This window comes from Hyaena hyaena, unplaced genomic scaffold (assembly GCF_003009895.1).
Source record: "Hyaena hyaena isolate Hyena2069 unplaced genomic scaffold, ASM300989v1 scaffold_877, whole genome shotgun sequence".
Taxonomy (NCBI): Eukaryota; Metazoa; Chordata; class Mammalia; order Carnivora; family Hyaenidae; genus Hyaena; species Hyaena hyaena.
The window spans coordinates 337,462-360,200 of NW_024081514.1; positions in this window are offsets into that span (position 1 = coordinate 337,462).

Sequence of the window (22,739 nt, forward strand, 5' to 3'; positions counted from 1 at the left end):
ACAAACCTTGAATTTAAAAACAAACCTGATGACTCCTAATTCTTTGCTTTTCCTGCAACATTCACTAAGACTAAGCTAATGCCTTAATAATGTCATATAACAAATCACCCTGAAGCCAGGCTTCTCAACTTAAATATTATTGAAAGTTGTGCCAGATAGTTCTTTGTTGTGGGGCCTGTTTTCTTCATGGTAAAAAGTTTAGCAGCATCCAAAGCGTCTATTCACTAGGGGCCCCTGTGGTAGACAGAATAATAGCTACCCAAACATGCCCACATTCTAATTCCGGAACCTATAAGTACATTACCTTCCATGGCAAAAAAGGACTTTGCAGATATGACAAAGGTGACGTGATATTACTCTCAGTATCCTATTTCATTATGTAAGACTTGTCTTACATACTGGAGAAAAAGATCCTCCTGTTGGCCTTGAAAAGTAAACAGTCATATCTGAACTGCCTCTAGAGTGAGTCACATGGTAAGGAACTGCCTGTGACCTCTAGGACCTGAGATCATTCCCCAGAATGACAGCTGGTAATAAGCCAAATGAGACTAGAAACAGATTCTTCCCTAGCTGAACCTCGAGGTGAAAGCACAGACAGACTACACTTTGCAGCCTATTGAAACAGCAGAGAATTGGGGCGCCTGGGTGGCTTAGTCGGTTAAGCGTCCGACTTTTGCTTAGGTCATGATCTCGCGGTTCCTGGGTTCGAGCCCTGCATCGGGCTCTGTGCTGACTGCCAGCTCAGAGCCTGGAGCCTGTTTCAGAGTCTGTGTCTCCCTCTCTCTCTGACCCTCCCCTGCTCACGCTGTCTCTCTCTCTCTCCTAGAAATAAATAAAAATAAACATATTATAAAAAAAAGAAACAGCAGAGAATCAAGATAAGCAATGCCCACAATCTTGACCCATGGAAGCCGTGAGATAATAAATGTGTGTTGTTTTAAGTCAATAAGTTTGTGGTAATTTGTTATGCAACACTGAAAACTAATGCACCATGACAGTAAATAATACATGGCTTAAGGCAATGAATGGTAGTTCTGGCAGGGAAAGCAAATCAGTACCAGAGTAAGTGTCCTTTCTAATGAGAACGATGGGTCTCTCTCCCACGATGGAAGTGGTCTTCTGTACTCAGCTAACCGACTCCCCTGGAGTTCTGTGCTATCACAGGAGTCTAAGTGTTGGTCTGCCGTGGACAGGTTGGGCACTCAACAACAGCTGCAGCCCAGTCAGCCTTGGTGAGTGAAAAGCCGTGTCGCTGAGTGTAAATATAACTCTCACCCTAACACAGTGGGCACTTGGTGAGCCTACTGGACAAGAACAGGCTTGAGGGAAGACGCCTGACCGATACCCTTAGGATAGTTCATGTGGCTTTGAACAGAAACAGTCATTCTTTTCTCTCTCCCTGCTTCTTTTTGTCAGGAATCCAGTCAGGACCTGGCTTCTTATTTGGGGTCTCTCATAAGGTTTCAGTCATGTGTCAGGATGGGCTCTATTCATCTAACGGTGTGACTGTGTGTACAGTCCTCTTCAAATGGATCATTCACATGCCTGGGAAGTTTGAGTTCTGGCTCTGACCCTTAGTGGCCAAATTATTTGAGGACAGTTGCTTAAATTCTGTTGAGTACCATTCTGCTTGGCGATACAATGAAGATAATAATACGTACTTGGTAAGGTTGATTTGAGAGTCAGTGATCACATGTCAGAGCACGTGACAAAGATTATACGAAATGAAAGGAAACTATTCCCACCATACAGAAGAAGAATGGGAGCTGATGCTGGCGGTATGACGAGGAATTTGTTCTGGGGGAAGAAAATGATGGAAAAGGCCAAACAATTATTAGAACCGTGCCTCAAATTTAAGAACCCAAATGATCTCAGAAACATTTTCTCTTCTCCCCTGGACTCCTTCATACCCTTTCCAGCCCTACTCCCTTCCTACCGCAAGGCGGCATGATGGTCTAGTGGCCAGGGCTCAGCACAAAGCCCAGTCCATACTTCCCACTGGGTCAGTCCCTTTCCATCCCCAGAGGCAAACCAGAGATTTCTACATAGCTTTTTGCTATTCCTTCCTTACTACTAGTTAAGTCCTTGTAAGTCGCACCTACTCTGTGTGTAACCTATTGTTCCAGTCAAACTGATACACCTGTTGCCCCTTTTACTTCCCACCTCCCTTTGCTCATGCTGTTCCTTCCATCTTGAAACCCTCCCTGCACCCACCTCTTGTCAGAAAATCTACACTCGTTTCAGGGTCCACGGCAAATTTCACTTCCATCTTTACAATTAATCCTAATGGAAGTTTTTTGGTTTTTTTTTCCCTTGGAAGTCTCTTAGCATAATGTGCCTACATCAATCTAAATCTTATCTCCCATTAGTCCAGAAGCCCCCTGACATGGTGAATATGTCTTTAACATTCTCCTTGGTGACTAGTACAGCATGCTTTTCCTAATATGCATTCAAAAATTTATTTTGGGTATTAGACTTCAAGAATTAATTCACATCTTTGCAGTAAACTGACATTCATCTTCAGTGTGAAGATCACTACAATGCTAAATATTTTTATTCCTGTGTAAAGAAAACATTGAATAGGAAAGACTTTCTTTTCTTTCTTTCTTTTTCTTCTCTTGGAAACAGTTTTTTCTTTTTGTGTTAGAACCAAGAAGCCATATTTAGTAACTTGACACTACTGAATGCCTAAGGCATTCTAATAGAATCACAATAGTCCTAGAAGGAAATGTAAAGGGTAAAGTAAGGCACTCTCTTATTCCTAAATAAAAATGCAATTAATTCTCCCTAGAAAAGGGAATTCCCTTAAGAATGTGCTTTAGAGAAGATGTGCATTAGGAAGGGAAGTCCGAGTAGGAAGACTCGATCTTTCATCCCCGATTAACTTCCTCCTTTCCCACAGTTCCTGTCCTTGCAGCCAGCCTCCCTGGGATGCCTTCTGGCATTCTCAAGAATCTTTTCAAGGAAAACATAAATGTTATTTTTTTCTGATAATTTTGGTTGTGATTTTTCTGCCACAATTTAAAGAGAATTTGTCTTCTTTAAAATAGTTCCCTGGCCCCTGTGTCTCAATCAGCATGAGCTACTAGATAGCAGTAATTTTTCATTCGGGGTAAAGTCACTTCACAGAACAACCATTGAGGTAAAACCAAGTATCAGAATGTGAGGACCTTAGGGCTTTTAGAGATCATCTAATTTATTCCTCTGACTTCAGGTATGAACACACAATCCATCACAAGGGAGACTCTCCTGGGCTTCAAGATTTTAGGGGGAAAATTCCAGTCTCCTTTGTCTATTGATTTCCAACTTCATACAAGTCACTGTGCTTTTCCTGGTGTGATGGTGAGGGCATGGTTTAGTTTGGCTTAATGAAGTTAGACTTCTTTTGTTCTTTGACAATCTCTTATTAAAATAGTAATTATAGGATAGCCTAATTATCCTTTAGCATTTACTTCCTAACTCAGTTCCCTGATACATGCTCTGAAATCATGTGTTTCCACCCTTTATTTGGTTACTGCCTTCTGATCTATCTTTTTATGGTCCTCAACCCTCTTGGGGCATTGCCGGAAGAAACAGTATAGATGACTCTAGTAAGTCAGTATGTAAGCACGGCTGAATTTGCTACTGCACGTTCCTCTTTGCCAGTAATTCCAACTTCACCCTGTAATCCATGTGCCGAGCCGCCTAATGTTGGCACCAAAGACTTGCTAAGATCTAGCCAAATTTCAAAATGGATTCAAATGCAATGATCACAAATGAATTAACTGTTCTCTCTTATGTGTTTCTGTTGCTCTTTACACTTAGCTCTATTCAAAGATCTATGTCATATGTTTAGATATATATCTGTTTCTTAAATATAGTAAAGTATAAACAGTCAGGAATAGGAACAAGAAGAATGTCTGTCTAGAATAAGTGCTCAATAAATGTAAAAAAGCCAAGGATGTGAAGAAGGAAGGAAATTAGTTTCGAGCTAGAGAAATTCACAAAGATGATCAAGTTTGACCATATTTTACAAACACGACAAGTTAGACAATAAGAAGTGAAGTGAGCCAAAGACATATGCCCACTAGTGAGAGGCTGTTTGGGGCATTTGTAAATTTGTTTGTATACAAGGACACCCAGTACCCATTCTCCCATGCACTTGGTAAGAGCACTCTGACCTTAGACCCTTGACCATCTGGAACTTCTGTTTAAACTCTTAGGGGAAAATAAGTTTTTCTGTCTGGCAGCCTAGAGTCTGAGAAGATTCAGGACAGGAGCTGCTGGCAGCCACTGTATACCATTTGGAGCCTGAGAATAAAGCCAGCGTAGAAAAAACAAAAGCTTGTAAGGTGAAGAGAGACTGGGTACCCTGATGCTTCTTAAACTCGAGTCAAGACAATCTGTAGAGCACATATGTTTCCTTTTTTTGCTCAAGTTTGACTTGGGCTTTCTGACTGGGTCCTAACTGAAATTGTGCAGTACTTGAATTAAAGTACAGGTCATCTAACTCTCAACCTTTTCACTACCTAGGTACTGCCTGCCCCCGTCCTCAGTATTGTTTCCTTTTATCAAACAGAGAACAAATCAAAGGACAAATTTTTAGCAAGTCTACCCTGAATAGGAAGCTTCTAGCTTCTAAAGGCAATCTTGGTTATCTTTGCATGGCCCTGCATCTGATGGGTGAAAGGATTACCTCCTCATCCTTACATGGCTAGATCCCTATTTAGCCATCCCCAAAACATACTTGCTATTTAAAAAATAAAAGCACAAAGCTCCAATATTCCCAGAGCCTTCAGTCTCATTCCAAATGTGTTCCAGTTTCTATTTATTCAGAGTTGAAAACCAGAGCCCCAGGGAGGCCTGAGTTCTGGTGCATACATATGTATGACCTTATCAATGCAGAGGCAGAAATTCTATGCATCCAGAAAGCCCTGAGTCAGAGGTGGTTCCTAGACTATTGTTGGAATTGATTTCTTCAGGCTGTTAAGATGACTTTTGTGACCTTACCATTGTAGCAGAGAAGGTCTTATTTGCTCAGTAACTGATCTAGTAGCTGTGTGGAAACAGCTCACACTCTGTCTCCCCCCCCCCCCCCCCCCCCCCCCCCGCTAGGTTGGTACCAGCTAAACTAAATCAGGGAAATCTCACAACCAGAAATCAGCACTGCACTCTGACCCATGGTTAATATTTTAAAAATACAATACAATTAAGTCTGCTAAAGTTTTCTACCAGGCCTGGGAGAAACTTGCAACTGCAGAAGAGAAAGACGTAAGAATCAATTTACATTATGTCAGGTTACGATTCAAGTATATTTTACACTTCAGGTATAAAAATACTCATTCCAACACTGTAGTGGCAAATGAATCAGAAGGGCCTAAATCCGCATCAGGAGGGAGCTGATTAAATGAATTATGATACACACCTCAGCGGACCGCTATAGAGCTATTGAAGTAGGGAAGACTGGAAGACAGGTCGTAGAGACGACCTGATATGAAATAATCTCTAAGACATCTTTTAAAGTGAAAAAGGCAAGGGGGCAGGAGGGTGTGGTCACAATGGAATTATTCATGTTAAATGGAGGGGGAGGGAGCTCTGTCAGTGTGTACACACACACACACACACACACACACACACACACAACGCACACGCGCGCGAGTGCGCATATTCAATACGCAGAGAAGATCCTTGGAAGGATCTGCCAGAAACCAGCATCAGAGGTGGCCTCGGGGAAAGGATCCAGAGCACTGGTGGATAGGGTTGGAGGGGAGAACAGCTTTACCATATATTTCCTCTTGCGCTATTCGAATTTGTGTTACCATGTCTTCGCATTGCCCATTAAAATAAAAAAGAAAATATTCCAAGGTCTGACTTTGATTCAGAGTTTAACAATGAAAACATTAAGATTTTATATTCCTTTCTTCCTTTAAGGCAAAAGCAGGCCCTTTCCATCTTTGGTACTTGCTTTTGAACAAATAGGCTCTAGTATTTTTAGACTTTCTCCCTGGAGTCCAAAGCTCACTGTATTGAAGCAGCCAGGGAAGTACAGAGGAGTTGGAGCCCAAACTCTATGCCCTAAATGTTTTTCAGTCATGGAGAAATCAGCTTTTTCTCCTCAGTACTGCTGGTTAGAACGGTAGGAACATGCACTGAGGTAATTTCTTGTTCTTTCCTGCTAGATTAAGGAAAGGGTTTAATCTATTCTCTCTCTCTCTCTCTCTCTCTCTCTCTCATTCTGTTGTTCTTTTCCTCAAAGTGAACACACATCTGAAAACAGCTCTAGTGCATTTCTGCTGGAAGAAACAAGAAGCTATTATCAGCAGCACTTGAGGCTGCTGTGAAAGTCCATTACCCCAGAAATAGATTAAGGCAAGTTTGCAAAAATGCCTTCCTCCAGCATTATCATTCTTACCTGAAAGAACGCAGCTCCTATTTAGCACGAGACAGATGTTCTTACCACAATTCACTGGAAAACTAAAGTGAGATAAATAAAGACAAAAAGTCTACCTCCTGAGAATCTGCTTTGCTTCTCTAATTTTGAATCATGTCTCTTAGATGGGGTTATTTTTCCCCCCATACCCATACCTCCACCTGAGGTCCTTAACGGCACCTGCCAGGGACTGTGGCTTTGAAATATCTAGCCTGAGTTTATTCCCAGTCACAGTGGAAGTGGATCAGAGAATGAAGGGAAGGACCAAGCCTAAGCCTTTGTCACTTGTGAAGCCGTTTGCATAAACTCCAGATATTCATCCACAGCTGTTCCTCAGGCAGAGAACCTAACTAGTGTCAGCTCCATACAGACCCTAACTGGTGACAAAACTATGTAAATAGAAAGCTGTTTGTGCTGCTCCTCAACTTCCTTTTCTCCCTTTCCTGTCATCCTCCACTGCCAGCTGCAGTGCTCCAAAGGGCAAAAGATAAAGTTCAACTGTGCCCTAGTTAATGTTTAAAAGAGGACTCAGAGAGGGCTAAGTATAGTTCACATTGAACCTTGCCTCATTCCCAAGGGAAATACAGTTCTCAGAAGTTCATTTTCAACAGTAGTGTCAGAGATTTCTTCCATTTAGTATATGGGAACGAAAACCATGAATCAAGACTAGCAGGTGTATTTGACAAGCTCAAAAAGAAGGCTGCAGCAGAATAGCCCCGTGTAAGCTCTATCCTGCCCAGACTACATTTCGGGCATCAGATGTAAGAAGGGATGTCCTGTCATACACAATAAATGTTAAAATCTGAGATCAAGGAAGTAGTAAGTTTTCCCTGTCTCCAGATCAGCGGTTCTCAAATCTGGCTTCACATCCATTTCATATGCCTGAGCCTTTACCCTAGAAATTGTGATAGGGTGATACTGAGGGCAGGCAGGGAATGGTATCTCTACAGGGCTCTGCTGTATGGCCTGAGCCACTATAACTGTGGCTGAGGAGGGGGAGGGGTAGGACCGCTTGATGCAGTCTCCCTGCTGAAAAGGCCTCATCAGACAAACCTGGAAATGTGCCACCTTCTGCACTGTATGGCACTTTCCGGAGTGCAGTGTGTGCTCTCATCACAGCCCTGTAGGGGAGGCAAGGCACGGTATTTATCTCCATTTTGCAGATGAGAAAACTGAAGACCCAAGAGACTTGCCAAAGGTCAGAAGCAGATCTGGAATTGCAAACAAAGCCTCTCCGAATGGTTTTCCCCAGCACTGTAGCTTCCTCCAGGCTTCAGGTCCACGATGAGACCTTGGGTGCTGGCAACCATTCTGTTCCCAGAAAAAAAGGGAAAAGCACGAAATCTTGGCCAGCCAGAGCTAAATAAGGACCACCCTTAAATTGTACAGATAAGGACACTGAAGCACAGTGATTTGACCAAAATTACATAGCCAGTGAGTGGCAAGAAAAATAAACGACAGGGGGATTACAGAATCTAGACCAAAAGCAGAGCAAGATGGAGGGCAACTGTCTATCTCCTGCTTGGGGTTTCAACGAAGGCGAAGTGATTGCTGTACAGAGAGCTGCTGTGTATTTGGAAGACTGCCCACTGCATTGAGAAATGGACCATCGCAAGGGGTAGCCATACAAATCACTGAGGTCACCTTGATGAGTCTTTATGAGTGTGCCAGCCAGTCTGTGGCTGTGTGTGTGTGTGTGTGTGTGTGTTGTTTAGTCACCAAGGGGATGCTCGTGCAAGCAGGAGTCTGTATACATTTAGCAAAGGTAAAAAACAAAACAAAACAAAATCTGCCTGGGAAGTGTTAGTGTAATTACACAGCCAGTCTGTTTCTCACCTGGAGCTAAATGCAGTCCCCACAATGCCTGTCAATTGTGACGATCATTCATGATGTGGAAGTGTGCAGGGAAGAGGTCCCCCCTCACTCATTCATCTAATTTCTCTAACCCTCTAGCATAGCTAGAGATGAACCCAACTCCTATAAAACAGAAACAAACTTCACATCCATGTCAGAGACTGCTGGAGAGAATGATTTACAAACTGCCAGCAGAACACTGGTGTAAACAAGATAATGCACATTAATTCTCAGCGAGTCAATTAACATTCAGTTATTCTGAACAAGGCCTGACCTTGATGCTTGAGGATCTGAACAGAATGCAACCTGTAGCTTAAAGGAAAATGCCACCTCTTCCTCTCAAATTGGCAGGTCTCGAGGGTTCAAAGGCTCAAGAAGCACTCAAGTCTTCCTCATAAAGACGCACAAAGGGACAAAACCATCTCAACACAACTCTTGTATTTCAGAACTGATGTCTTTTTCCTTTGAGGCCACAAACATTTTGATGACTCTCACCTTTGAGCTAAATTTCTAAGGGATCTAAGTGTTCTGCTGCATTCCAGAGGCATCTTTCACTTCAAGTCATCTGAGGGCTTAAAAGGTCTTAAAATGGAGAACTGCACACATTTCTTGGGATATTTCTTCAATTGCTAATTCAAAGAAGAAGATTTGTTTGTAATTGACATGTTTATTAGCATTATCTCTGCTTCCTGGAGTTATTTTTCCTTGAATTTTGGCAAAGGATCAACAAGAGTCTATTACAATGTTTTGTTACTCCAGGGTGATGAGGTAGGTACACTAAAAAGATGTATCACCCATCTGAGTCCAACAGGCTAGAGCTTGCCAAACCTGAATGGGCACATGAATATCCAGGGACCTTGTAAGGGGAGATTCTGATTCAGTAGTCTAAAGTAGAAACAGAGACTATATGTCATAAGCTCCCAGGTGAAAGTGATGTGATCCAAGGACCACAGCACAGCACTACTCTAGAGTACTTGTCTGAGGAACTTCTTCCATGGAACAAGTAGTCCTTTTCAGTGGGTTCTTCTGTGATTTCAAGACTGCTATTTGTAACAGAAGGAATCGCTAAATACTATGCCAGATCAGGCATCTCGAACTTGTCCAATCCAGGCACCCTAGGCATACAAGTTTAGAAGAACCCCTCCAACACCAACCCTTTCTTATCCAGGGGACCCCCTTTTGAAACAAGTGTTCTGTTTTTGTTTGTTTGCTGGTTTGCTTACTGTATTTTTTTGTTTTCCAGAGTTCATAGTTGTCCACCCTAGGTTAACTTGATATACCTAATTCTAAGAGTACTAATGGCCCTTGCTTCTGTTGGACTACCAAGTGATAAAGACAACAATGATAAAAAAAAAAATAGCAGATATAACAATATTCCTTCCATCAGAGGCTGCAGGATCAAATGACTGGATCATGGGTGATGGCAAATGTAGATTTTTTACTAGACACAGACAAGGGAGTTGGCTGTTGGGCAGAAATCTGACTGGGAACAAAAACATTGCTCTTCATGGAGCCCCTCTTTACACTCAACAGACACTCTTTCAGCAACACTTTGTTTCATAGCAAGGTTACCCTTCACTCTCCCCCCACCCCCCACTCCCACACACTTCCTAGGCAATTTTCCTGGAATCCTTTAGAAGGCTTTGTGGTCCCACTGTCCATACCATCTATTTCCTATCCTTTGCAGGGTTCCAGGCTAATAATAACATAACAATAAATAACAATAACAACAATAATACACTACCAATGTTTAAATCCTCACTACAACCCTTTGAGATAGGGACTATTATTATTCTCATTTTATGGATGAGGGGTCTAAGGCATAGGAAGGAGAAACAAATACGCCCAAGGTCACACATCTAATAAGCAGGAATACAAACATAGATAGACTGGCACCAGGGTCCATGATCTTAAACACTACTTGTCCATATTCTTTTAATCACTTTATGAGCGAGCGAGCGAGAGAGAGAGAGTCTTATTATCCTCTTTATCTTTTACAGTGGATGGCTCATTAAAACCAGAGCCAAAATAATTAGCAACCAAATAAATTAGTTTCCTTTCCAAGAGAGTGTTTTCAAACACTCCCCTGAGGTGAGGGAAAATATTTGCATTCTGTCCCTGTTGGTGGGGTGTGTGCAGTGAAGTGCATTCCCTTAGAATGGGCTGGATCCTTTAAAGGAAGCAAAAAATAAGAAGGAAAACAAAACAGTTGTTTCCATAGTAAAATATGTTGATTCTTCTTACTTCCTTACATTTGAATAAATTCTATCCCCTCTTCGGGCGTACAAGTCACACTGTCTTTGTGAAGCTACCTGCATTACACCAACCCCAGTCCCTTCTCAATTTTTAAAAAACCTGACCAGCATTATTAGAATATCTGTGCATGCCATTTGAGTATATGCATCATATGTTTTTCTTTGTTTCACATATATCATTCTGATCTCTTCTACTTGATTCTAAGCAATTTGGTTTAAACACTTATTCCTAGAATACTGCATAGTAATTTTGGCTTTACAGTATAAATTAATGGACATATTCATGCTTTACTGGGAAAACAGTGCCACTCTCCTTTCCTAACTTGGGGAAACATAGCTATGTGTGATTTGCTTAGGTGGTTAGTGTATCAATTTACCTATGCCTGCATAGGCTAGATCATAAGCTCTCTATGTATCCCAGGTACCTGTACCATGACAGAGCTACCCATGACACCTTAAAGCCCAGCTAACCATCACATATGAAAGCATCTTGGTGACAAGGATACTGGGCAAAAGATGTAAGCTATACCAGCGCAAATTTAAGAATTGCAGTATTGAGAAAACAAACTCAGAGTTCAGCCTCCATGGATAAAGGTATGGAAGGGCCATCTTTATATGTGAAGGATAACATTTAAAGTTTTGGTATAGGCAATGAGGAAATCTACCCCATTAAATTGGTGAGGGCCAGTCAGAGAAATTCAGAGAAAAGTTCTGCTGAATCCCATGTTTTCTAGGTTACTAATTCACTCATGGGTCCCTGGATTACATGAAGGGATATATAAATGTTATATAAATAAAATATATTTATTTTTAAATGTTTATTTATTTGAGAGAGAAAGATCACACAAGCTAGGGAGGGGCAGAGAGAAAAGGAGAGAGAATTTCAAGCAGACTCTACATTGTTTGTTAGCACAGAGCCTGACATGGGGCTCTAACTCAAGAACTGTGAGATCATGACCTGAGCTGAAATCAAGAGTCAGACACTAACCAACTGGGCCACTCAGGTGCCTCTAAAGGATCAGGTAATTTAAAAGACAGAGTTAATTTTGAGCATTCATCTGATAGTATATGCTGAAAAGCTTCTGAGAAAGATCATTCCAAGACCCATTTTTGGACACTTTGAGGAAAATAAGATCTAGGTAAAGTTTACAATATGCTTGGTTGGGCTACCTTAATTTTCCCTGACAGAGTGAGATATACTGAAAACAGGTAGAAATAATACATCTTGACTTTACTGAGACTTTGATTTCATCCTCTATGGCACACTTATCAATGAGCTGGGCAAATGTAGTCTGAATTATGCAACTGCGGACTGGACACATAACCTAAAGGTAATCCTAGGCTGTTATTATTAGCTCAGGATCAATCTGGGAGTTTCACTAAGTAATGCAAGTATGCTGTCAACATATTATTGGATACATTTTTTTTGTCATTTACCTAAATGTCAACATCAGAATATTATTTACTTTTCCTACTCATGGAATCATGGGAGCAACTTGCCAATTCCAAGAAAGTCACCTCCTCCCACCACGTACCAGAGCCTGAAGAGGTTTAAAATGGAATAGGTTTTTATCAGGTGAGAAAAGGAGGTTATATGAAACTTAAAATGAAAGTGAATTGCTAGATTAAGCTACTTCTTGCAATTTTAACCCTTTGATTTCCTGGGTTTTGAGTAACACCAATAAAAATCCATTGCCATGTTCATATTTGTGTCTAAACTTCTGGTGTTTATAAACAGACCAAGCTAAGAAGTGGACTGTGAAGCAAGCCATACATCTCCCTGGGACAGCAGAATCCCAGTGTGACACTTAAACTTCCAGAAGACTACAAGTAACCACATCATTACCACAGAAATGCCACTTGCTTATTATAAGGCAGCCTGAGTCATTAAACTCAAGAACCTCTGGGGCCTGTGGTCCTCAGGGAAATAGTGAGACTGATAAACTCTCCTCTCTGACCACTGCCCTCCCCTGTTATGTGTCTCTCTCATCTCTTTACTCTTTGGCCTCCCTATGTCTCTCTACGCGATCCAGCTGTCACTCTGGTTCTGGATTTAACTTGCATCTCTCTCCAGCTTGATCTTCAAAGTTAACATTTTTTAATACTGACCTCACTCTAGTGCCAGAAACTCCTGCTTCCTCTTCACTGAGATGTGGTAAGGATCAAACAAGTTCACTTAAGTGCAAGCAATTCGAAAATGTTAAAGTATTGTATGGATATTGTTTCTATTTTTGCTTTCATTTCTGGTACTGATGATACTACATGGTCTATAGTGGGTATTCATTACACATGTGTTGAATGAACCAATAAACAAATGAAAATACATTCCATCTTCCACATCAAAATCAGGTTGATATTCTTGAAGTTAAGTACCTTCCCCCACAAAAAACAAAGTTGACTTTAATGAGGTGCTTTGTTCTAAACATGTATTATGTGAAGTTTAGGATGTGTTTTTCTTTCTGTGAAAAATGCCACTAGAATTTTATTAGGGATTACATTGAATCTGTAGATATATTTCGATAGTATGGACATTTTAGTAACATTAATTCTTCCTATCTATCTGACTATGGGGTATCATTCCATTTATTTGTGTCAATGGGGAAATGGTAGTCTCTTCAGTAAATGGTACTGGGAAAATTGGATATCCACATGCAAAAGAATGAAACTGGACCTTTATCTCACATCATACACAAAAATGAATTCAAAATTGATTAAAGACTTAAACATAGGAAGTAAAACTGTAAAACTCCTAGAAGAAAACCCCTTGAGATTTGTGTTGGCAATTTTTTCATGTGTGACACCAAAAGTATAGGCAACAAAAGCAAAAATAAGGAAGTAGGACTACACAGACCTAAAGAATTTTTGTACAGCAAAGGAAACCATCAACAAAATGAAAAAGCAACCTACGGAATAGGAGAAAATATTTAGAAGCCATGTACTCAATAGATGACTAATATCCAAAATATACTTTCAAAACCCATACAAAAACCCCCCACAAATTACCTGATTAAAATGGCCAAAGGACCTGAGTAGACATTTTTCCAAATAAGACAAATAGCCAACATATACATAAAAATGTGTTCAACGTCACTAATCATCAGGGGAATACAAATCAAACCAATGAGTTATCTCCTTATACCTGTGAGGATGGCTATTATCAAAAAGTCAAAAATTAATAAATGTTGGTAAGGATGTGGAGAAATTGGAACACTATTGGTGAGACTATAAATAAATTGGGACAGCCATTATGGAAAGCAATATGGAGTTTCTTCAAAAACTTAAGAATAGAATAACCACATATGACTCAGCAATCCTGAATAGATATTCAAGGGAAAGGAAATTAGTATCTCAGAGAGATATCTGTATTTCCATATTCATGCAGCATTATTTACAATAGGCAAGATTTGGAAACCACCTACATAAGTATCCATTGACAGATGAATGGGTTAAGAAATGTGGTACACATATGCAGTGGAATGTCATGCAGCCATAAAGAGAAGAAAATCCTGTAACATGAAGGAATATAGAAAACATTATGCTAAGTAAAATAAACCAGACAGAGAAAGAAAAATACTGCATGAGCTTATTTGCATGTGGAGTCTAAAAAAGCTAAAGTCATAGAAATAAAGAGTAGAACAGTGGTTGCCAGGGCCTAGGGAGTGGAGGAAATGGGAGATGTTGGTCAAAGGGTACAAGGTCTCAGTTCTAGGATAAATAAATTCTGAGATCTAATATACAGCACGGACATTATATTTAATAATGCACTGTATACTTGAAATGTGGCAAGAGTAGATCTTAGATAGTCTTATTGTCCCGCCCTCCCCACCCCCGGCACCCAAAATATGTGAAATAGGGGATAGACAGGTGAATTCACTTGATTGGGGGAATCATTTCACAATCTTTTTATATATCAAAACATCACATTACACACCTTAAATGTATACAATGTTTTTTAGTCAATCAAGTAAAGCTGGAGAAAGAAAAAGAACTGTGGCATTTAACTTTGAACACTGGTCTTAAAGAGTTTTAAGCAGTGTACTGACATGGATCAGAATTGTATTTTGTTAGGGTGATGAGCCTGAGGTATAGAAAAAGAATTTGAGAGCAAGAAAGTAGAGAAGCAGGAGACCAAATGGGAGACTATGACAGAGTACAGAAAAGAAGAGATGATAACATGGTCACCAAAGCAGCCAAGAGATAAAAAGAAGAGGCTGAATTGACAGGTATTTGTGAGGAAGAATCTGTAAAGGATTATCAAAAGATATCTGATCTACTTTAATGTGAAATTGCCATGAGTCATAATTTGAAGCGCATTCCTCCTTGTTTCACAATTTTGGGGATGAGGTACTCCAACAAATGAGCATCAATTATAGTTCAACTTTTTAAGCAAATAGTTTGATGATCTATAGACTGGAGACAAACATATCTTGCCCATTTTATCAGCAATAATAGTTCATGATTCTAAAATTCAAGATGATGAAGTAACAATGAAAAATATTATTCTCCCGGTAGCACAAAACCAAATCTCATTTGCATAGGGATTTATGAACTCTTTTTCCACTAGAAAAGAGTAACTTTTCAAATTTGATTTTGGTCAATTAAAAATGTCACTGCCAATAGATTCCCAAACCAGTTTTTATTTGGGAGAAAAATGTAAAACAAAAGCAAAGATGCATTCATTAAATAAACGTAAAATATATTTTACAATGCTTCCTCTCACCCACTGTAGATTTAGGGGACAGATTAAAGGTGTCCTTAAAGATGCCATAGAGAGAACAGCATTTATAATGCCCTCGATAGGTCCTAGATACCTAAAAGTTTGAAAATGAGAATGCGCTGCTCTTTTAAAAGCAGAAACAGAGTACTTAAGTGCCACTTTTCAATAGTACCCAGAGGTTTTGAGAATTAACCAGCTCCGAAAATATATTTTGTTCCCTCTGAAGGAAAATTAAAACACAAATCAAAATTGTTGAGGGAAACATTACTGCCCTCCAGGAGCTGAAGAGTTGCACACACATGCTGTGCTCACAACCCTTGCAGGCCTAAGGCCAGTAATGCAGAAACTACATTTCAATGCAAGCAAGCATACAAGGGAAAGGATAGAGGGTCACCTCCCTGTAGAGATATCAAAATCCTCTACCTTCCAGCCCTTTCTCCCCAGTAACTCCCCTGTTTTCTGTCTGAACAGAAAGGTTTAAGGATCTTTGTTTTTGGAGCTCTAAAACTGCAAGCCCGTTCTCCATTCCAACATGGCAGCTTGTTGTCAGTTACCAGGTTAGTTACAAAGACTGTGTTGGAAGTGGGTGTCATTCACTTCAATGGAAGATTAAGAAAATACACACACTTGTAAACTCCACGCCAGAAAAACAAACAAACCAGTGAAGAAATGGGCAGAAGACATGAACAGACACTTCTCCAAAGAGGACATCCAGATGGCCAACAGACACATGAAACGATGCTCAGCATCCCTCCTCATCAGGGAAATACAAATCAAAACCACACTGAGATGCCTCCTCATCACAGTCAGAGTAGCTAAAATGAACAAATCAGAAGACTATAGATGCTGGTGAGAATGTGAAGAAATGGGAACACTCTTGCACTGTTGGTGGGAATGCAAACTGGTGTAGCCACTCTGGAAAACAGTGTGGAGGGTTCTCAAAAAATTAACAATAGAACTCCCCTATGATCCAGCAATAGCACTGCTAGGAATTTACCCAAGGGATACAGGAGTGCTGATGCACGGGGGCATATGTACCCCCAATGTTTTGTTTTTCTTAAATAGTTTATTGTCAAGTTGGTTTCCTTTTTTTTTAATGTCTTTATTTTGAGAGACAGAGAGGGAGCAGAGGAGAGGCAGAGAGAGAGGGAGACACAGAATCTGAAGCAGGCTCCAGGCTCTGAGCTGTCACACAGAGCCCAACATGGGGCTCGAACCCACAGACTGTGAGTTCGTGACCTGTGCCAAAGTCAGACGCTTAACTGACTGAGCCACTCAAACGCTTAACTGACTGAGCCACTCAAACGCCCATGTCAAGTTGGTTTCCATATAACACCCAGTGCTCATCCCAACAAATGCCCTCCCCCATGCTCATCATCCCCCTCCCCTCTCAGCCCTTAGTTTGTTCTCAGCATTCAAGTGTCTCTCATGGTTTGCCTCCCTCCCTGTCCCAACTATTTTTCCCCTTCTTCTCCCCTCATTGTCCTCCATTAAGTTCCTCCTAATCCACCTATATGTGCAAACATATGGTATCTGTCTTTCTCTGACTTATTTCGCTCAGCATAACACCCTCCAGTTCCATCCACGTTGCTACAAATGGCCAGATTTCATTCTCTCTCATTGCCATGTAGTATTCCATTGTATAGATGAATCACATCTCCTTGATCCATTCGTCAGTTGATGGACACTTAGGCTCTTGCCATGTTTTGGCTGTTGTTGAGAGTGTTGCTATGAAGATTGGGTTACATGTACCCCTATGCATCAGCATTTCTGTATCCCTTGTGTACCCCCAATGTTTATAGCAGCAATTTCAATAATAACCAAATCATGGAAAGAGCCTAAGTTGATCCATCAACTGATGAATGGATCAAGAAGATGTGGTTTATATGTACAATGGAATATTACTTGGCAATGAGAAAGAATGAAATCTGGCCATTTGCAGCAACATGGATGGAACTAGAGGGTGTTATGCTGAATGGAATTAAGTCAGGCAGAGAAAGACAGGTACCATATGTTTTCACTCATGTGTGGATCTTGAGACACATAAAAGAAGACCATGCGGGAGGGGAAGTGGGAAAAAGTTACAAACAGAGAGGGAGAGAAGCTAACTATAGGAAACTCTTAGATACAGAGAGCAAACTGAGGGTTGATGGGGCGTGGTAGAGAGTAGAAGTTGGGTGATGGGCACTGAGGAGGGCATTTGTTGGGATGAGCACTGGGTGTTATATGGAAGCCCATTTGACAATAAATTATATTTTTTAAAAAAGAAAGAAAACAACCACACTCTGTAAATAACTTAAATTCCAAGGCTGACTAGAGAAAGAGCCAAGTATAGATAAGACTTTGGAATGCACCCTGCTAATAAACATACTTGTTGGGCAATAAAATAAAATGCTTATATAAGCAACTTCTGATTCTCTTTCCATCCTTCACAATCACAGTTATACACTTTTTATCCTGAAATTCAGTATTTACTCATTCATCCATTCAGCCAACATATATTGGAACCATACTATAGATAAGGCATTGTGCTGGATTCTGTGAGGAAATTCACGATGCATAAGACCCAACGTTTTTACCAAAGGGTTTACAGTATAGCATAGACTCTAAAACCCTTGACTTCTGAAGGGGAAACAATCTGAGTTTGTATATCAAGTCTGGTTGCTAACATTGGGGAAGTTTATGGATCTGAGTTCTGGTTTCCTTGAGGATAATAATTATAAAGCACACATATATACATATACATACATATTTATATACACATATGTGTGTGTGTGTGTGTGTGTGTGTATATATATATATATATATATATATATATATATATATATATATATATATCATATAGGATAAGCATGAGGAGAAGGAGACTCAGAGCCACAGAACCCAGCACAGAAAATGGTAAAGTCAGTTCAGTCTGCCTTTGGGATCATCAGTTCAGTATGAACCAAGAATAGTCTGGAAATGCAGCTTGGGACCAGACTGTGCATGGCCTTGAATGTCAGGATGAAAAATGTACTCTTTATCTAAAAAAAAAAAAATGATAAGATATCCCAAAAAGTTATTTTGTGCAAGAGTAAGGACATAGGTAACCCTGTATTTCAAAAGCATAACTTCATATCCTATGTAATAAAGAGAATGGAAGGAAACTAGAAGCAAAGACACTATTTTAAAAAAATTTTAACCTTTAACCTTTATTTATTTCTGAGATGGAGAGAGACAAAGTACGAGTGGGGACGGGGCAGAGAGAGAGGGAGACACAGATCCGAACCGGGCTCCAGGCTGCTAGCTATCAGCACAGAGCCCAAGATGGGGCTCGCACCCACGAACTGTGAGATCATGACCTTGGGTGAAGTTGGATGCCCAAATTACTAAGCCACCTTGCAAAGAAGCTATTTAGAGGGTGATTACAAAAATATAGGCCAAAACGCAATGCATACTCTCAACCTAATCATAAAGAAAAACCAGACAAATTCAAATGAAGGAATGCTCTACAGAATAATTGACCTGTACTCTTCAAAAGTGTCCAGAGGTCATAAAAGACAAGGGAAGACTGAGGAAGTGTGACAGAATGCTGAGAATGAAGGATTCATGACAACTAAATGCAATGTGGATCCTGGATTGGATCCTGGAACAGATCAGGGACATTAGTGGAAAAACTGGTGAAATTCAAATATAGGCTATAGTTCAGTTAATATTATGGTATCAATATTAATGTTAATAATACATCATGGTTAGGCAAGATATCAACTTTAGGAAAGCTGAATGAACATTATGGTTAGTCAAGATATCAACTTTAGGAAAGCTGAGTGAAATAATAGAGCGCTAAGAGCTCTCTATTATTTTGAAATAACTTTTATGTAAGCCTAAACTTACATCAAATAAAAAGCTTTGTTTTGAAATCCAAGCAAGAGAAGAGTAAAGACCTAAACCGGGGTAGTGGTTCTGAGGATTTGGAGAGAGGAAGCTGAATTGGTAAGAATTGGATGCTGTCTGGGGCTGGTAAGGTGAGAGAGGAGTCATTGAAAATGTGACTCAAGCCTCAGTGACTGAGCAATTAGTCATTAACTTGAGCAAGTCCCAGGAAGGAACAAGTTTCAAAGGGTACATAATGAGTTCCATCTTACACATCTTGGGCTGTAGATGAGAGAGATCCATTGGAAACTATATATGAAAAACAGGGAAAGGTAGGGTTGTAAATTTGGGAGTCAACCAATATAAGGTAATAGTTAGAACTATGGGAGTAAATAAATTTACCAAAGGAGACAGAAAAAAGTATGAAAACAGACACTTTTAGGTGTTACTTCTTCTTTAGGAAGAAGATGAAAAAGGGGGAGCTACATTCTAACTCCATTTCTTTCATTAGGGGAAAGCACATGTTTAAAAATATAACAGATTGGGAGTACATTGGGGCTTTGGAAAACACGAGTTTTATAAGTCCATAATGGAGGTAATGAGTGATGGGGATTAAACAAAAAGAGAAAATGGGAAAGAGAAAATTGGGGGGCATTTGTGTGTGCTTTCAAATAAATAGAAAAGCTTCAAGAAGTATGTTACTAGATTGATCAAGTTTGGGATTTGAAATCTCAGTGGCATATTTTAGAAGAATGTAACTGGGCTTTTTACCATTAGCCTTAAAAGTTAAAACCCCATCTCTCCAAACACCTTAGCTTCTTGGGGAGTTCCACTATACATTTAGAAGAATAAAAGATTGCAAATGAGATGAGCAGGATAGTCTGACTGCAGTGCATTTTAGGAAAAGCTGCTAAAGAATGGTATGGTGTTTTCAGTTTTCCTAGGAAGGAATCCACACACACACATTTTAAACACGTATGCCCATATGTAGCCTCACAAATCCTAAGTTTACACTTTGGTGAACCTGTTTTGACCACAAATGGCCTTCTGTTTTCCAGCTTTCTGATGTAGCTATCCGCAAGACCCCACTTTGTAGAGAGTTTCTCCTTCTCCAATTCTAAATGGCTCTTAATGCCATGTTCCCATAGCTCTCGTGGTTGGTCATCCATGGGGTCAACCAGAGCTCTTCCTTGGGATTTGCAATGGTAACTGATTAATTTTTTTAGATTATAGACATGAAAGTTGCAAGGCATGAAACTTGAAACTGTCGGCAGCCATGTTCTCTGCAAATCTATATTTAAAAATAAGAATAGGGGGACCTGGGTGGCTCTGTTAGTTAAGCATCCCATTTTGGCTCAGGTCATGATCTCATGGTTTGTGAGTTCAGCTGTGTTGACAGCTGAGAGCCTGGAGCCTGCTTTGGATTCTCTGTTTCCCTCTGCCGCCCCCCTTCTCTCTCCCCCTCCCTCCCTCCTTCCCTCCCTCTCTCTCTCTCAAAAATAAACATTAGGGGTGCCTGGGTGGCTTAGTCCGTTGAGCATCCAACTTCGGCTCAGGTCATGATCTCACAGTTCATGTGTTCAAGCCCCGCATTGGGCTCTGTGCTGACAGCCAGCTCAGAGCCTGGAGCCTGCTTCAGATTCTGTGTCTTCCTCTCTCTTTGACCCTACCCTGCTCAGCTGTTTCTCTCTCTCAGAAATAAATAAAACATTTAAAAATTTTAAAAAAAATAAACATTAAAAATTTTTTAATAAGAATAAGGCTGAAATACAGAATGAAACTGATGTGAATCAGAAATACCAAAGGAGTTCTAGTGTCATCTGGTTACTGGTTCCAATTGTTGCTGGAGCACAGAAGTATCACTGCCCCCTTTCAACTCTACAGGTGGGCACATTACTTACCCCCAAAGTCTTCCAACAAACTCCCTTTTTTTGTTTTTGCCCAAGGTAGTTAGAAATGGAGTTCTGTCAGTTGCTACTCTAAGAGTCATCACTAACACTCCTAAGGTTCTGCATGGTTAAGAGGACTCTGTTTCTCATTATTCTTTTTAAGCCATTTCTAATGAATCCTTATGCACTAGGATAGAATTTGTTTGTTAAACTTGACCTCTTAAAGGCAGGGGCTTCCTTCCTTCCTCCCTCCCCTTCTCCCTCCCTTTCTCTCTGTCTCTTTCTCTGTTTCTTTCTTGGTTAGGACTGGGGCCAAGTACAGTATCTGGTATCCAGTCTAAATCTGGAATTCTGGACCACTTGAAAGCATCCCTATATCTCCAACATGACTCTGCCTGTGAGATTTGGTTTTAGAAGAAACAGTCTTATTTTTAAACTCAAAGAAATAAATGTGATTGGCAGTACAGTAAAAAATAAAAAAATAAAAAAAATAAAGGAGCTTTGGAGCCAACCAAGACTGCATAGGAATCTCTCCTCTGCCACACACTACCTCTGTGACCTTGACCAAATTGCTTAACCTTTCTGTTGGTTTAACTTCTCATAGAAACTAACAGTGAACAGTTTCCAATATTTCAGGCACTGTGCTAGGCATTTCACAGGTTACCTTTACCAGGTAACTGCTGTTATTCCCATTTTACATATGAGAATACTGAGGTTTAAAAAAGTTAAGTCACTTGTCAAAGGACAGTAAACAACAGTCTCAGGGGACATTATACAATACCCATCCCACAAGAATACTGTGAAGACTAAGATATTATAGGTGCTGGGTCTGGCAACCCACATGTGGTGATAGTAATTATGATTTATTCCCAAGAACCAAGTCTATGTTTTCCTATCTTTTTTTTTCAATATTTCCAACTCTAAGCTATAGGAATCAAACACTGATTATTTTGAAAAAGAGATACATGCAACAGAATCAGGTGCCACTTGGACAGGATGTTTTCATTGCTGTGGTTTTAATATTCACACCAAGAAATAGTAATCGAATTAATCCTTCTATAGACAGCAGCTACTCACTAAAGGTAAGTTAAATAGCAGGGCCACTAGCTAACTGCTGTACTGCCCGTGAGGTGGGCACTGATAGTCCGTATTCAGAAACAATACAGGATCCAGAAGAGTGAGGTAGAGGAGATCCACTTGACTGGTCAAGGAATGTTTCTTGGCTTCCCCCTGAGTTATCCCCATACTGCTTCCTGTCTTACCTCTTGATGCCCTTAGGTTTGTCATTCCTGCTCCTGTTCATTTGAGCCAGGAGAATCCATGGTTTACATTGGAAAGAGACATCTCTCCATAGCTAACCAAATGACTAAAGGAAATAAAGGTATGTGTTCATGTGATCAGGCACTTTGTCTTTTTATATTAACAACTTAAATGACAAAATTCATCCTTTGTCCACTACAGGCTAAACTGGGCCTTTATCCTTCTTACTTTGCTGAGGACTTTTTTCCCCTCAGTCTTGCCCCTAGAATAAGTGAAAATTAAAAACCTTCTTTCCAACACTCCATATCAAATACTCTCTCTCTATGCTCAGATCTCTGGGACAAAGTTTTACTCTGTTACCTGATTTCACACTTGAAAGTTGTCTATATTTCTCTTCCTAAAGAAATAAAAGGAGAAAATGTAATGGTAGGTTCTGTCATAGAATCTGCAATATGACATTAGCTCACTCTAGCTGTCACAGAAGCACCTTTACATTTCCGCAG